Source organism: Amphiura filiformis, chromosome 13 (assembly GCF_039555335.1).
Source record: "Amphiura filiformis chromosome 13, Afil_fr2py, whole genome shotgun sequence".
In the NCBI taxonomy this organism is placed as follows: domain Eukaryota; kingdom Metazoa; phylum Echinodermata; class Ophiuroidea; order Amphilepidida; family Amphiuridae; genus Amphiura; species Amphiura filiformis.
The window spans coordinates 60,854,901-60,871,407 of NC_092640.1; the positions used below are offsets into that span (position 1 = coordinate 60,854,901).

The window sequence follows — 16,507 nt, forward strand, 5'->3', positions numbered from 1 at the left end:
TGTATAACTTAATATTATATAAACAAAGTTAAAGGGTTTTTAACTTTGTTTTTGTTTATATGTCTTGTGTTACTCCCCGATTGGATGTTGTGTCATATTTTCCCTGTTTTTGAATTTGATCCATTGCTAGTGTGACACTGTATCCTTTTGGATCCATCCTTTGGTTTCCCGCTGGTCAGTTGGAACAGATTTTCCCTGTTCAAATAAATGTTGTTTACATTCAGTTTATTACTGCAAGTTAGTAATAAGCAATGCAATATAAGTAAGCAATTTTTTATCTGGATCTTTTTATTCCACCCTGTATAACTTAATATTATCACCCTGTACAATGAGATGAAATGTGTATATTTGAATTGCTTATGCCTTCAGCTTTCCAAAAATGTACTTTTGCTGGTAATTGTGGAGATATTCTAGTTTGAAACTCGATTAGCACATGGCCATATAACTCATTTTTGAGGTATGTCAACATGGTTAACATTTTCTAATCTGACTCTAGTATAACATGTACATTGTAAACCTGCATCCTGAGAATAGCCACATAGTAAGAAAACATACTATTCCACATAAGGGCACACAATTTTTGTCCATATTAAAAATAATTCAAGATTTAAACAATGCAATCTTACAGGGCTTTCAATCAACATGAGGGCAAAATTTATTGACCTTATGAGTAAAATATGCATGAGGATAAAGGTGCTAGTAAAATCTTTTCTACATAGGTCAGAAATTTTTGCCTTAATGTAGAAATAATTAAAGACGTTGCAGTACATTTTAGGGCAATGTTTAGGACACTATCTACATCAGGATTAATAAGATGAGTACAAATATATTCTAGATAAGGACAAAAATTGTTGCCCATATGTACAAATACTTTCAAGATTTAAACTGCAATCTTACAGGGCTTTCAGTCAACATGAGGGCAAAAATTATTGACCATATGAGTAAAATATACAGGAGGTCAGAAATTTTTGCCTAAAGACGTTGCAGTACATTTTAGGGCAATGTTTAGGATACCATCTACATAAGGATTAATAAGATGAGTACAAATATATTCTAGATAAGGACAAAAATTGTTGCCCATATGTACAAATACTTCCAAGATTTAAACTGCAATCTTACAGGGCTTTCAGTCAACATGAGGGCAAAAATTATTGACCATATGAGTAAAATATACACGAGGATAAAGGTGCTAGTAAAATCTTTTCTACATAAGGTCAGAAATTTTTGCCATAATGTATTTTGGTCACCTTTTGAGAATATCCATGTAAGGAAAGATGTTGAGTAGAAATCGATTTCACATAAGGACAGAAATTTTTGCCCATATGTGTACAAATACTTCCAAGATTTAAACAGTGTAATCTTACAGGGCAATCAACATGAGGGCAGAAATTGGTGACCATATGAGTAAAATATACATGAGGATAAAGATGTTGATTAAAACTATATTCTACATAAGGACAGAATTTTTGGACAGAAAAGGACAATTTTATGCCCATTATGTACAAATAATTGCTCATTTAAACAGTGAAATCTTACAGAACATTTAAGTCAAATGGAGAATGCGTAATTGCGTATAGACTTGTTGAATGTTAAATTGTGAACCCATATAAGCAGTAAGTAATTATAAGTAGATAAGCATGTGTGTGTTATCAGGTTTGTGAATTTCTCTGTATGATTGATAAATGAATAAAAACATGCAGTTGTTTAACAGAAAAAACATTAATTGAATATTGAGTTTTATTAGACTAAAAAATGGCTAATTCTTCCTTTGTCTTCCAGTTAGTAAGTTGTTAAGATTTAAATCATGCAATCTTGACCGACTTCATTACTTTGCTCTGGAGAAAATGTGGCGATTCTCCACGCAAACGTAAAATCTTGGAGCGATTAGATCTGTTCAAGTGATTTGTTCTTGTTTAAGCTCAATTAATCGGGAGTAGTACAAAATATTTGTCATTGGGTTTACACGGACCTGAAAATAATGGATTTGTTTTGGAAATAATCCCTGATGATGATAAAATTGTTTCTGTGACATAAAAGTAGCACATTTCATTTTAAGTTCTCAAACAATAATTGTAATTTCCCTGTTTTCAATTCAAATACGTGTAGCTAGAATAGAATTATACGTTTAATTTTCAAACTGCTTGAATATAACCTCATTTTAGTTCACTCAAAATGTTGATTGCTCTGCAAAGGCATGAAACGTGAACAAAATGTTAATTGCAATAAATGAAAATATTTTACAACATGTTCACTTCTTAAAACAAGAAACTTTTGATGACCCGTCTCAATATTTCTCAAAATTAAGTCCCGTGTCATTTAGCATGCAAAGTTTCAGATATATATCAATATCTTCTTTATAAGCAACGATGATTATGAATTAAAGTGAATGCAGATCATTACAAAAGTGCACTATAGTCCTAATTGTAGCTCAAACAAAGAATAAGATGTTCAGTTACGGGTGAATACCATAACATGAGTGCAGTCGTAATAGTTAGAGCGCGGTTGACTTCAAATATTCTATACATTAACATCTTAACTAAACTTCGTAAATTGGTGTATTAAAGATAAGGCTATTTTAAGCTTACCGCAATTTGTTTCATCCGTTTGGTCAAAACAGTCAACAAGTAAGTCACACCGCTTACTGTAATTCACACACTGACCATTTTTACATCGAAATTGTGATGCTCCGCATGTAGGATAATCTGAAACACAATTACAGTAATCTCACTAAAATATCCGATTGTCTTTTGAATATTATCTACACATTCTGATATTTATTGGCAAGAAATGTCTTGAACTACCGTAAAACCTCGTTTACAAGCATATAGGGTGTTTTTGATGAAAGCTAAATTAATACGAAACAGCCGTAAGTATGCCAATACAATAGATTGTCTTACAATAATACTTGGTTGTATATGCTTGTATCGGTACATTGTTTGCAGAAACTCCATAATGCTTTAATGTTGTTTATGGAGGGCGTCTGGATTAATTTAGCTTTCATCAAAAGCACTCTATATGCTTGTAGACGAGGTTTTACGGTATGGTCTGATCATACATCCCATACCAAGATCAGCACAAAGAACCTCACCCAGAATGATTTAATGCCGATGCCGATACATACCGCATCCAAGCTCATCTGACTTGTCATCACATTGTGGTATAAAATCACACAGATATGATACCGAGATACAATGATCGTTACTCCTACATCTAACTTTGCCCGGCTCACATCCAGATCGAATATCACTTGGATTGTCAATTAATCCCAGAGCTGTAAGAAAGTGGTATAACACATGTCACGTTAAAATGTGATAGCATTTGTGACTTATTTTAGAACAGATAAAGCTTAAGAGATGGTCTTTGGAGAGTATGCGAAATGCCGTTCCAAAGTTATTTCGACTCCTGCTCTCAAACAATACAGTAGGCCAGGTCATGTGACCCCCAACTCCCAAACTGCGTTTTTCCCCAAGTGGAAGGAAAGAAAGAAAGAAAGAAAGGAAGGAAGGAAGGAAGGAAGGAAGGAAGGAAGGAAGGAAGGAAGGAAGGAAGGAAGGAAGGAAGGAAGGAAGGAAGGAAGGAAGGAAGGAAGGAAGGAAGGAAGGAAGGAAGGAAGGAAGGAAGGAAGGAAGGAAGGAAGGAAGGAAGGAAGGAAGGAAGGTGAAGAGAAAAGTTGTTTTCCCTGCCAGGGATCCGACCCACCGACCCCATGGGTGCCAACCAGCAGAATGGTTATATAGCAAGCCACACGTGTGATCGTTGCCCGGCCAACGGTTTTGTGCGTATGTAGTTTGGCCGGATTGTGCAATTGGATCACGCGGGATAAATGGTTTTGCAATCGCTTCGTGCTGTATGGTTTTACATATAGGAGCATAGGGTTAGTAGAGGCCATGTTATTGTTTTGTAATCTTAATTAGGGGAAGTTGATTCCTATGGACCCAGGTGCGACCTTTAGAACAGGTTTAACATAATGAACCATTGTGACCGAACGCAATAAGGTGTGACTATAAATTGGTCAAGATGTAAAAGCAAATAAGGCTACACATACATTGTTACATTTTTTAAAAATCGTTTATTTCAAAAAGCGTTAGGGGTAAACTTATAAGTTGTGGAACTTATATTATGTGGCTTAACAACACCAACTTACACGTTGGACACCGTGTCTCGTCACTGCCGTCTATACAATCACGTAACTGGTCACAGACAAATATCTTATGAATGCATTCCCCGGATGAACAAGTGAAGTATTTAGGTGGACAGATGGGGCGATCTGCGATATTAAAAATATTAAAACAAAGTCAGGAATGGCTGAATGAACTTAGTGATTTCAGATGAGTATTATATTGAAAACTATTGAAAAGCAGTAGCATGGTATGGTGGATCTTATTTAAGCAAATAAAACGTTTCAAAGGCAATTTAAGTAAAATCTTAATCTTACCTACGTTTCCATTACCCGTTACTAGTTTGAGTTTTTCTATCATGATAAAAGAGGAAGCAAAGATACGAAATCATGTGAGAATAAAGAAGACAAGGTACTTTTTAAGAATATTTTCGGACTTGTCATTATAAAGTATGATAAGTTTGGTTGATTGTATTTCGATCTATAGCGCTGTGATATTGGTGCACCATTGGGTATCGATTGTTTTTTCCATCATACCCTGCACAGTGTCATCGCCCCGATATCTTCATGGCAGAAATCGCCATGGTAGGTTGAATCCACCGCCACGCATGGCCATTTTGTTCCGACCTGTTTAATAGTTTTAAGACGCATAATGGGCCGAAGGACATCTGAATAAGGCTACTGACAATTGCCCGGTGACTGACCTCGCTGTGTGTGAGTCGAGCATGGTATGCCATAGGTCATATGCTTTTGACTACCCACAATTGGCCTATACACTGCGCTATATAATTCGGCACATATAAAATCAGAATTATTGTCAGTTTTTGAGTTCAAGACGCAAGCTTTTTTCTCAAGACGCAAGCTAACGACTATCATATCTGTTCAACACATATATTCAAGTGCAAGGAACCACATCTGGTTTCTTTAGACGAAATCATTTACGGGAGATATTCATAATTTTCTACCCCTGTATCCAAAGATTTTCGTCTGAATATCAAAATCGTGCATAGTACATTCACGTGTATCGATCCCGGGTATTGATTTTAGTATCTCTGGTGTACCAAGTAATTATTAGCCAGGCGATGTCGGTGTGCCCTGAACAGTTGCATAGTGCTATCGTACGGTTTTTTACTTGAATAAAAGCAAGAGAATTATGCAAATGTTCATTTTATGCTCGGTATAATGTCTTACATTCTCCAGGGCATGATAGTATACAAATATTAACTGTCTATGAGTGTGATGGTCGAAATATAATCACGAGGTGAAAGGTGGATTGTTCCATTCCACGAGCCGGAACGGCGAGTGGAATGGAACAATACATATTTCAACTCGTGATTATATTTCGACCATTACACGAATTAAGACAGTTGATATTTGTTTTATATCACTCATACATAAATTCTATTACTAAAATACTATTTAAGGTAAGAAATACATTTTTTCATCAACATACCACCCTGTTTTGCCGTGATATACTTCACATTTTGGGGTCCACCCCATAAATAAATCGGCGAGTCTAAGAGTCAGCGCACCGCTTGCCGCAAGCGCACTACGGCGCAGCACTATGATAGTAAAAAGTATTACAGGGAGAGGCTGATGGTAAAAATGATAAATGGTAATCAACCAATGAACTGTCTAGAATTTATGTATAAGTGATATAAAAAGAGCTATCGGTACTTATCGGGACACCGATAGCACTAGAGGACCGAACTAAACATGGTGCCTTGAAAAGGGCATAAATATAGAATTGCTTACGTCCTTTTGATTCTTCATGTTCTTTGACACAAATAAATTGTTGAGCTTCCCTCGATGCACATGGTATATCATGCCAGTGGTTGGTCGAATGAATATTGGCAAGACGAATCATAGTACAGGCTTCTAGTTTACCACCATCGGGTTGACGCTCAGACCATTGAGACATACTGTAATGGGAAAATAATTGCTGAAACTTGAACTTTTCTGTAAAAAATCGTTCTATTTTCTTTATCCAATACAGGGATATCACCCCGGGGGGGTGCACTCGAATATGGAAGTGACGTACCTGTGCCCACCAGCGTGGTCTATCTAGTGGTCTATCGGTGTAGAAATGTTCAGAAAAGGGGGATCATTCAGTGTTGGCAACGTCAAAAATCGATTGATTTTGTATGTGAGCGCCCAACATTTCACACCATTGACCAATGTTGACAATCAAAAATATCTTTTTACCCATTTCAATTTTGAGGACTAATTGTTCAAAAAAGGAGTTATACAGTGTAAGCTACTGCAATAAACGGGGTCATTGGGTGTAGGGTTTGCCAAAAATACCTTGGTCTTTTCATGGGCACATGACGTATGTCAATATATGGGAGTGTCCCCCCAGGGACATCACAGAAACAGACGTAGCCGGTAAAACTACTGTTGCTATTCATATTGTCATGATTGTGAGGATTTTTCCCCTGTGGGATTACTCCTCCCCCGATTATTCCACCAAACTGAAGCGCTTACAAATGTTTTTAAATGGCCATGTTAGGTTTTGAGTATCATAAGGTTATTGGTCTTTTGGCAAAATACCCAGAAAGTTTTACTTGGTTTGCTTGGGTACCGGTATATCCCCACAATGAGCTTTTGTGTGCGTAGTATGTAGGGGGGTGTGTTTGTATGTGTATTAATGACTATGGGGGTGTGTAGGTGTGTTTCCACAAATGCCTACCTTGAAGGACTAAACCAATCGGTATATGTAAGAGGTCTACCATCGGTCCATCTGCGACCACCAGTAATGATATTAAGTTCCAGTCCTTTAAATATCAAACAAATTTTATCAAATATTACGCTCGTATATATCAACATGTGTTTTTACGTTATACGTTGATAAATACGAGTATATCGAAGATTTACCTATGTATGTTGGCGCCATCATATTGTTATTTATCAGCATCTGATGAATAAAATGCATATCTTGCTGATCCCGGATGCTAGCTAGATGTCCATTTGCTGCACTACATTCCTCTTCAGCGGAGGTCCACCGTACCATTTCATCCAATTTGAATAATTTGAAACAGTTGCCTTTATGATGTGACCATAATATATCGCAAATATGCCCTGTCACAGAAAATAAAGTCATTATATTAACATTAATAAAATGATACATTTAAAATAGCCTAAAACTATTTTGCGTGGTTTTATTTTTAAGCCACTAATTACTCCACTTAAAGCCTTAATGTACGAACTTTTTAAATTTTTAGATTTTTCTTTTTTTCTTCTAAAATGATAATATGCAATCATTATGAAAGTTCCCAATACATTTGGACGCGAAAAACATTGGGAATTTGCAAAGAAACAACATCATAAACTTCACCTCTATCACTCGAAACATCTCGCACTATTTGGATTAGGACAGCGAGTGCGGCCTCAGAGTTAGTCTCCTACGTGGCCAGTTTGGTTACGCTCCCTCCACATGTGGAGGGAGCGTAACCAAGCTAGTTTTGTACGAGACTACGGTTTGCGATCGTGGCCGACATAAAGTCATAATCTAAAAAAATTATGACTTTATGTCGGAAAATCGTCCCGTTTTACTACAAATAGGACGAATTTGACAGTTTGCTCATAGATTTAAGTTAGAACATGTGTAAGTATTACAAATATTCCAAAAAATCGGTTTTGAAAAAAATAAAGGTAAAAAGATCGTACATTATGACTTTAATTAAGGGGACGATATGTTTGCTTTATGTATGATCTATTTGTACAAACTAACGTATTCTTACTTCCAATGTATAACTTTATACTACATCTAGAATTTTATTAATACTTCTGAGAAGTTTGAATCAAATACACAAAAAATGGAAGACTATCTGTACCATTTCAATAAAGCTTTCCTCATTTCCATAGGGCCTAATATCCTCTGGAGTTATTTTTCAAAGATCAAGCTGTACATGTGTCTATTTCATCCGGAAGGTATCGTACCCAATTCGTATCGATAACGCTATCAGCAGCACGGTACTCCCGATAACTTTCAAATCGCAAATACGGTCCCTATGAGAAGTAACATACCAACCTGTTTCATTCGTACTAAACTCGCCCAAAAAATCGCTAGCCTCATAATAAGCCAAAAACCCGCGTCCTGGTTCCTCTGTCCCGGAAAGCAACCGTAAATACATGGTATTGAAACTACTGTGCAAAACCTCCGATGGCTGATTCCTATTGCAGAAGTAACCCAGGACATCAGCATTGATCGATGACGATGACCCATCAAATACGGCCAACTGGGTTAAACTTTGAGAACAGGGTTCCCGAGATATGATATCGAAATCTAGGAAGGTTAGCTCGATGAACTTGTTGGCCTCTGTTTGTATTTTCCATGTGCATGTTGATTTTCTGTAGTATGGGCTTGGGTAGTTAACAGAAGCGATCCGTGCATTGGGAAGTGTGCAGTTTTTAACAGAGCCACAAGAAGGATGGCCAATGCCGCATACGGGATAGGCTGGGAAAAGAAGAAAAAAAGTATTTTATTCCGGATAAAGTATGCTTATATAACATACACTCGCAGATTGAAATACAAAATAAACAAAAAGCTTTTGTTAAGAAAAAAAATAGGGGTGTATCTCACAGCACAGATATAACTGAATGCACCTCAGCAAATAATAACACCCATGGGTTTTGGCCGTAGCCATATAAGCCGTCATACGACAAAAACTTTAATTCTAACAATATCTATAGCAAGATGACGTGTTTTGCTTTATTAACCATATAACACTGTACATGGTTTTTCCTAGCGGAAGGTAGAGAGGGAACAAAAAAGGAGAGAAGGTGAACACTTGGTACTCCCAGGAATTGACCCTGGGACCCCTTGCGTGCGACGCGCAAGATCACCGACTTCATGCCATGGGGGTTTCGCTGGCCCGGCCACTAATTAAAAGATTTTATGCGGTTAGGGTTAATGCCAACAAGACGGCAATTACTTACGGTAGATATAGCATCCCAGAAGTTCAAATCGGATACAAGGTCTGCGGTGCCAAGACTTTGGTCGTATTTCTACACTGTCTGTGAATATAGACTCATGCAGATAGTTCGTTACAATTCCATTTCTATTCCTGTTACCTTCGAATTCCTAATGAAAAGAAAAATGGCACGTATCCTTATGGATTTCGCATAGGGACGAATATGTTTTTCTTTGTTTAATGTTTGATGATCTATGTGAACTCAATGACCCCTGTGATCGAAATATAGAGACTATACAGATATACAGGGCTTTCAACTATAGTTAATGTCCATCGTGGTTACTTGGTAGGTCAAAGGGTGACAATTTACACACACACTCGATTCGTATGTTGCACCCAAAGACAAATAATCAGCAATAAAATGCACAGCAAAATAATCACCAAAATAAGTGATGCACCCATGCTGAAAATTCTCATTTCCAATGAAAATCTAGAACCTTTGTTAAGGGCTCGTATGTATACAATGTGCATATAACTACAATGGCTATGTTGGCTTTAATTTGTAACACCTGTTCAGGGGTTTTGCATCAAACTTTATTAATTGGCAGAAGTATCTTTTTAGAAAAATATGGTGTTCACGACCGGATTAATGATGGCAAAATACATATGTTCAGTTTTGAAACCAAAAGTAACTTACCATTAGAAAATCAGAGCTACCATCTTCATCCGAACTTTCTTTTAAATTTCCCACATATACCTCATAACCTGTCACCCAAAAATTATCATTTCCACATCCCTGAGTAGACACAGATTTTAAGTGAAATACGCTTCCTAAGTTCACTTTAATCCATGGATTTGGATCTTGAGTAGCCGGAATCCAACCAGTATTATAAGGGTTCCATATTTTCATTCTTGAAGTCAAACGAGAATGTCTTGAGTTAATATAACTTGAGCTTGTTATGTTAGAGTCGGGAATCTTGTCCGTAGACACACCAGAAACGTAATCACACTCTGTCAATTAATACATAGATTACATATTTTAAAAAGAGAAAATGATATGCGTGAATGGACATTTGTTTCAAAGTATTAAAACTGATTAAGTGAGTCTATTGGAGACATGCGCTGAGCCCAGTGCTTGGTGCTCATCCCGCACAAGGAATCGAACTTTATATCTTCATTCAGAATGGCTTTAAAGATGTAGAATTGGCCTATTCCACTTGAAATTCACGCTACCCCTGTGGAAGATTTTGAAAATATCTTCCACAGGGGGAGTATGTTTCTCAAATGTAATTGGTCAGGGATAATCATTTTGAAACCCATACTCCCCATGTATCATGGCTTTACCTATATCTTCCACACCTGGGGTGAGTATTTCAAATGGAAATTGCCCAATTATTTATTCTATTCAAAACTCATACTCCCTCTGTGGAAGACTTAAGCTAAATCTTCCACAGGGGTAGTGTGGATTGTAAATGGAATAGCCCATTTCACTCATCACAGGTTGTGGTTGTCGGTACGTCTGTTTTATACATCTAATGTTCCGTTTACCGAAAACCGAGCTGAGCTATGGTCATCTTCAACAGGTCTCTCTCCCCCTGCATTAGCGTCTTTCTTTGCTCGCCATTTCTTTCACTAGAGCGGTTTTCTTGCAGATATAATTAAGTTGCTATTGCTCCAGTCCAATTAGTTCATATTATGTGTGTTAATGGTTTAGCATTTTGTAACGTCTAGGTGTTACAGTTATTTGACAGTGTAGTATTTTTAGTTTTTAGTTAAGCTTGTAAGTTTGTAAATTTCTCACCATTATCGTCACAACCAAGTAGCTCAATCCTCATTGACAAAAACTTTTCCCAGGTAATAGGGTGAATCTTAATATACCGGCATTGAACAGGTGGTTCCAATACAACAGGATGAAAACAATAGGTATTCTGGTTGCCCTCAAGTACCTGTTAGAGAGATGTTACCAGACTTAATAGAGAGACATTAAGGGATGGGGTATGAACGTTTGGACAGTATTTATTGTGGGACATAAGAGCACATCAGACATATCGAATTGCATTCTGAATACGAAGAATGCCCTTCTGATATCACATAATTTTGATTTTTTAAATTTGCAATGTAATACACATTTTATGGCAAATGATTAAAAATTGATATTTTTGATATTTAACAGTACTCGAAGTAAACTTTAAAGATCTGATGATTTATATTTAAAGTGTATGTAGGTGAGATGAAAAGCCGACGATGAATTGAAAATTTTGACCTTTCGTATTTTTCCCAAAACACCAAAAAAAAAATTAGGTCTTTTGTGGAAAAAAATCCATATCTTCAATATAAAAGGTCAAATTTTAATAAGTTGTCATAAAATTTGTATTATATCGTGAATTTCAAAAAAATTAAATTATTTGATATCAGAAAGACATTCTTCGTACACAGAATGCAATTCGATATGTCTGATGTGCTCTCATGTCCCACAAAAAATAATGTCGAAACGCTCAAAACCCTCATTCTAGATCCCATAATGCATCCACCAAATATGACACTATATGGATGTACCAAACGTTATAACGTTTACTTGTGAATACATGTAACACACTTTTCTTTCGGTTAAACGTGTAAACGGTTATTATATTACAGGACTAACCCGACCCTTTGTGTTCGTATTCTTCAAGGGAGTGCTGAGTGACATCGTTACCAATTCGATTGGGTAATGTAGATTCTCGCTGCCAAGAAATTAGTCTAATTGTTTATCATAATTTCATTTCATTTATTGCTATATAAAAACCGTTTTACAGTCATGTACATAATTATATAGTTCTCATAAGTAATAGTTATACGGCCCAAACAGAGACTGTTTATCATCCACTTCTAGGGTTTCTTAAAGCTAAACATAAACAAACCTCATCTTCCCCAGGTCGCGACGACGTGTACCTATTCCATCTGACGCCGTCATTGGAGTAAGATAATTTGAAGGAAGACACCCATCCGCCTCCCCATCCACCGCTTCCTTGAATGAAAATTGCACTGATAATCATCTGGTGCTCAAAATCCACCTGTATATAATATGATTGTGACACGATATGACATGTTTAATTTAGTATTGCTGTTATTATGGTAATTAAACGACTTGAATTTCGGAAAGAAATCCCATAATTTCGTGCGCTATTTGCGAACATCTTCCCAATAAACAGATAAAGTCCATTTTGGAAGACCGAAGACTTCATCTTTGTCTCTAAATATACCACTAAAAAACGGAAAGAAACTATGTTATTTCTGCTACGTCCATGTTGAGCTATTGGGTGTTTGTTTGATTGTTTTAAATGATCTAGTAACTCGACAATGATCGACCCAAAATAGGAAAGAGTTACGGCTCGCACTATCCCTATCCTACAACAACCCAGGCCCACTGGTCTACGCCAAACTGGCATCTCAGGCCAATTTCTACAAAATTTTACGTCTTTTGTTGAATGGAGGTTAACTGAACTTTGCCATCTGAGAAGACATCATTTTAGCTCATAATGGCGTCTGACGTCAGGGCAAAGGCGCGGCTGACATGCGCAGTACGACATTTTCGGTATGGTTGACAGGACGTCATTCAGTCTCAAATTATAGTGTACTGCAGCCACTTGCCTGCCACCATTGGTCCCAATTCTCATGCGACGGTTGCCAGAAGGAACCGTTATTAAGTCTACCGTACTTTGGATTATTGGCATCGAAGAGAAAACTGGATGCTGATATTTGGTGATCCGCTACAATACCGTATTCCAAACCAAGTACTGAGAAACAGTCACCTGTATTTCACATAAAAGCTCCATCGTTTATCAATAGATTAACAGTTATTCTACAATTTACAAATGTCAAGAAAAGATATGCAGAAATTTCACTAAAACAAATTTCTGGTGACTTTACAGAAGAGCTTGTGGGCGTAATGTCACACGTACATCATCGAGTGAGTGTACTGTGATGAAATATTGCATCTACAAGTATTTTTAACGGATATTGTATGAGCTAGAGAGTTTATAATGTAGAAAATGTTATTACGTAATAGAATCAAAATTAGTTAAGTTACTTTACCATTGAAATGGAAGTTCGTCACGGAATGGCAATCTGTTCCAGGAAACAAACAAAATAAAATGAGTAACTATATAACTATCTTTGTATAAAATAAATTAAATGTTAGATGAATATCAGCGCCAGCAGCTTAGCACCACCACCGCCACCAATCCATCATCAGACCACCAACACCACAACCAATAACATCAGCAACAGTATTATCAACTTACCACACAGATATTCATCGCCATTTTCCCAATCATTACAATCTTGTATATCGTCACAAATGCCGTCATAATCCATACAAAAACCATCGGGACAGGCAAATCCAAATGATGAACAATCGACATCGACAGCTAAACAAAAATATATATGACATGTTATTCTATCGGTGCAATATTGGATCATGTTGATATGTACAGCCTTTTCCATATTGTAGGGTTTCCACATGTTAATTGTTGTGACTCACATTGACAGGATGCGCGGGTAGGTGTGTGGTGGGGAGGCGTGCGTGGGGTGGGTGTGTTGTGTGTTGACAGGTGTGTGGGTGTATGTGTGAAGGTTTGAGAGGGGGTGTCGTCAATTGTGTGGGTGGTGGGCGGTACGTTGCCCGGGGTGGGATGAGTGCGTATGTAAGTGGTTTATCGCGCGTTTATTTACTCTCAAATTCTGCATAAATTTTATATTACAATGTTAAGGGATCTGGAATGAGCGTTTTGACAGTATTTTTTGTGGGACATGATAATTTTCAATTGATCGTCGGCTTTTCATCCCACCTACATATACTTTAAGTATAAATTATCAGATTTATAATGTTTACTTCGAGTACTGTTAAATATCAAAAATATCAATTTTTAATCATTTGCCATAAAATGTGTATTACATTGTGAATTTCAAAAAATCAAAATTATTTGATATCAGAATGACATTCTTCGTATTCAGAATGCGATTCGAGATGATTCATGTGCTCTAATGTCCCACAATAAATAATGTCCAAACGTTCATACCCCACCCCTTAATGGTAGAAATTATAAACATACTAATGTGTCACCTACTTGGATCATTTAAATGTTGAAGATGGACTTCAAACCCCCAATGTCTATATTCATGATCACTCATAAATGTGACCCAAACTTCATTCGTCTGTGAATATAACCTCCTTAATTTGGTTGTCCCCGTCCGCAATAATATCGTGTTGACACCAGGCTGGTCACCATCACCGAAACCGAAATTGTCGCGGTAAAACTGCGTCTTGAATTTAACTAGTGTCAGCATAATTTGGTTTGTGTTGACTGCGTTGATGAGCCACACGCAATTTAAACCGTGTGGGTATGCATGTGGAAAATTGGGCGAGACGAGGATGTAGGTGACCGATGAATTTGTCAAGGCAAATGCAATATGAGGTTTCCAGAGAGCGCAGGTTGGCATTAACTCGTACCCGGTTTGACCTGATGAAAAAACAACAAATCGAAGGCATGAGTAATTTTTTTACACATATCCACATACAATACTACAGTAAGCAAAAAAATTAAGGTACCAGTTATGTTCATCCCAAATACAAATATGTCAAAATTAAAACAAGCAGCCAATACCTGTACTCTTTAGCTCTTATTTTAATTGTTAAAATTGATTGAGAATTAAAGAAACGGTGACCTAAGAAACGACACCCATAGTGGGTAGGAGAACATGAAAACTAATATGAGATACTGTATTAAGATCACATATTAAGTATCATGTGAGAGTATACTCTTGTACTCCAGAAGACAGGATCACATATTAATGTGCGACACTATGGAATATAAAAAGCAGGATATGGGTATGTTAAAAATTGAAATGAGGTATGGGGCTGGCTGGGGGTGGCTACGGGGCGTTATCTCAAGTACAATATTGTTCAAGGTTGCGCCGCAGGCTTACAAAGAAACAATAGCAATCAAGCTTAAACTTTAAATTAGCACCCGATAAGAGGGCAGGGCCTGAAGAATGAGGGAAATTATGGGGTAAATTGACAGTTTAAACTATTGACAGTTTAAATGATTGCCAATTGCTCCAGAATGATCTCAATGCTTATCTCAAGTACAATATTGTTCAAGGTTGCGCCGCAGGCTTACAAAGAAACAATAGCAATCAAGCTTAAACTTTAAATTAGCACCCGATAAGAGGGCAGGGCCTGAAGAATGAGGGAAATTATGGGGTAAATTGACAGTTTAAACTATTGACAGTTTAAATGATTGCCAATTGCTCCAGAATGATCTCAATGCACTTGTTGATTGGAGCAGCACCTGGGAGTTAAATTTTCATCCCTCCAAGTGTCAAGTTATTTCGGTCACCAGAAAACGAAAACCATTTCATTTTGACTATTTCATGAACAACATTAAACTTAGTTCTGTTAAATCCATTAAAGATCTTGGTATTGAAATATCTTCAAAACTAGACTGGAATACTCATATCAACAATGTAGTCAAAAGTGCAATAGAAAATTGGGTCTGATTAAGCGCACTGTAGGTTTTAACGCACCCGTGAAAGTCACCAAAGCCCTGTATCTAGCCCTGATCAGGAGTGATCTTGAGTTTGGTAGCTGCCTCTGGAGTGGTACCTCCAGACACAATGTTGAGTGCCTGGAAGGTGTCCAGAGGCGAGCTACCAAATTCATTATGCACTATCCTGATCTGGACTATCAGGAGCGCTTGTGCCAATTGAACTTGCTCCCTCTTACAATGCGTAGGGAACAGCTTGACCTTTCATTGTTTTTTAAGTGTATTACGGGTGTGTATGACCTGGACATTGACAAATATGTCAAATTTTGCAACTCTGGGTCTGGACAAGGGCATCCCACCACTAGATCATCTACTGCTCCTCTTCTTCTTAAGGTTCCTTTTGTAGGACTGAGGCATTCAAGTCATCTTTTTCAACCGCATTGTATCTTTGTGGAATCGGCTTCCTCCTAGTACTAGGTCTTCTTTATCTTTTCTATTTTTAAAACTAATGCGGTTCTTTTTTTTTTTTCAAAATTTGATTCAAATTTCGAAGCCAACAGTACGTGCACGTGGTTTTCTTCATGTAGCTGCACTATGTGCAGGTCTACTTAAAGGGGGAGGGGACTGGGCATGGGCGGCTTATTTTTGGTCTTGAGGTGGGATGGTCTTAGAGGTGATACGCACCTGTTCGTCCCATTCTCTGCACTGGTATTAATTCGTATTTTAAACATGTATATTATTGTAATCTTTTCAGAATGTATTTTGCTATTTTATATTTAACTGTTATTATGATATTGTGCAATCTCCAGTGTATAGAGTCTAATAAATAAATAAATAAATAAATAAAAGTAAATATTTAACGGAATAAACTGCATAATCATATTATTTAGATTTATTCCGTTAAAAATCTTATTTTAACTTATCAAATTACTAGTTTTTATATTCTATGG

The 16,507-nt window shown here is 37.0% G+C and overlaps 2 long non-coding RNA genes across 2 annotated transcripts in view; both read right to left on the reverse strand.

Annotated features, from left to right (window-relative positions):
- LOC140167351 (uncharacterized) overlaps window positions 1–2,700 on the reverse strand; it is a 52,231-nt gene extending 49,531 nt beyond the window's left edge. Inside the window, exon 1 of the long non-coding RNA XR_011861045.1 lies at window positions 2,586–2,700. This is a non-coding gene — a long non-coding RNA (uncharacterized lncRNA). The remainder of the gene's footprint in view (window positions 1–2,585) is intronic.
- A 9,968-nt stretch (window positions 2,701–12,668) lies between these two features.
- On the reverse strand, window positions 12,669–13,416 carry LOC140167352 (uncharacterized). Its single transcript, XR_011861046.1, has 3 exons — window positions 13,314–13,416; window positions 13,105–13,137; window positions 12,669–12,821 (listed from the first exon to the last, which is right to left on the reverse strand). It is a non-coding gene; the product is annotated as an uncharacterized lncRNA (long non-coding RNA).
- Window positions 13,417–16,507: the final 3,091 nt, after the last annotated feature.